The following is a 516-nucleotide window of genomic DNA, read 5'->3' as shown; positions in this document are numbered from 1 at the left end:
GGGGGGGGGGTGCCCCCCCCCCCCCCACCACAGAGGAAGCCACAGCTGGGAGCCCAGTGTCTCTCACTGGCCCGACCAGCAGCTGGGAAGGTGGCAGAGGAGGACAAGCCTGCTCCCGGGCTTATCCCAAGGTCCTATGCGCTTCCAGAACTCGGACCTGGAGGCAGTAAAGTCAGGCCTGGTGGAGGCCCTGATGGAGACCCATGGAGTTTGGCCCCAGTGTTTCTCCGGGAGGCTCTTCCCCTCTCCCCCAGCAGTGCCTGAGCCTTCTGACAGCCCCCTGCCCCTTAGGCCTGCCTTCTCAGGGACCTCCGGGGGGGCCTGAGGCAGGCCATGGGGTGAGACCCACGAGTGGGACCTGTCTCAAGCGATGGCTTTTCCCAGCACCCAGCTCCCCACCCGGCGGCTCTGCCATATCTCGTGACCGTGTGTAGTGCCAGCACAGCTTATGGCATCTCGTTGAGGAAAAAGAATAATGTACAATAGAAACAAGCCTCGGGAGTCGGCCGTCCTGCG

Source organism: Bison bison, unplaced genomic scaffold, assembly GCF_000754665.1.
Source record: "Bison bison bison isolate TAMUID 2011002044 unplaced genomic scaffold, Bison_UMD1.0 scf7180017864518, whole genome shotgun sequence".
Taxonomy (NCBI): Eukaryota; Metazoa; Chordata; class Mammalia; order Artiodactyla; family Bovidae; genus Bison; species Bison bison.
This window is presented reverse-complemented; position numbering follows the sequence as displayed.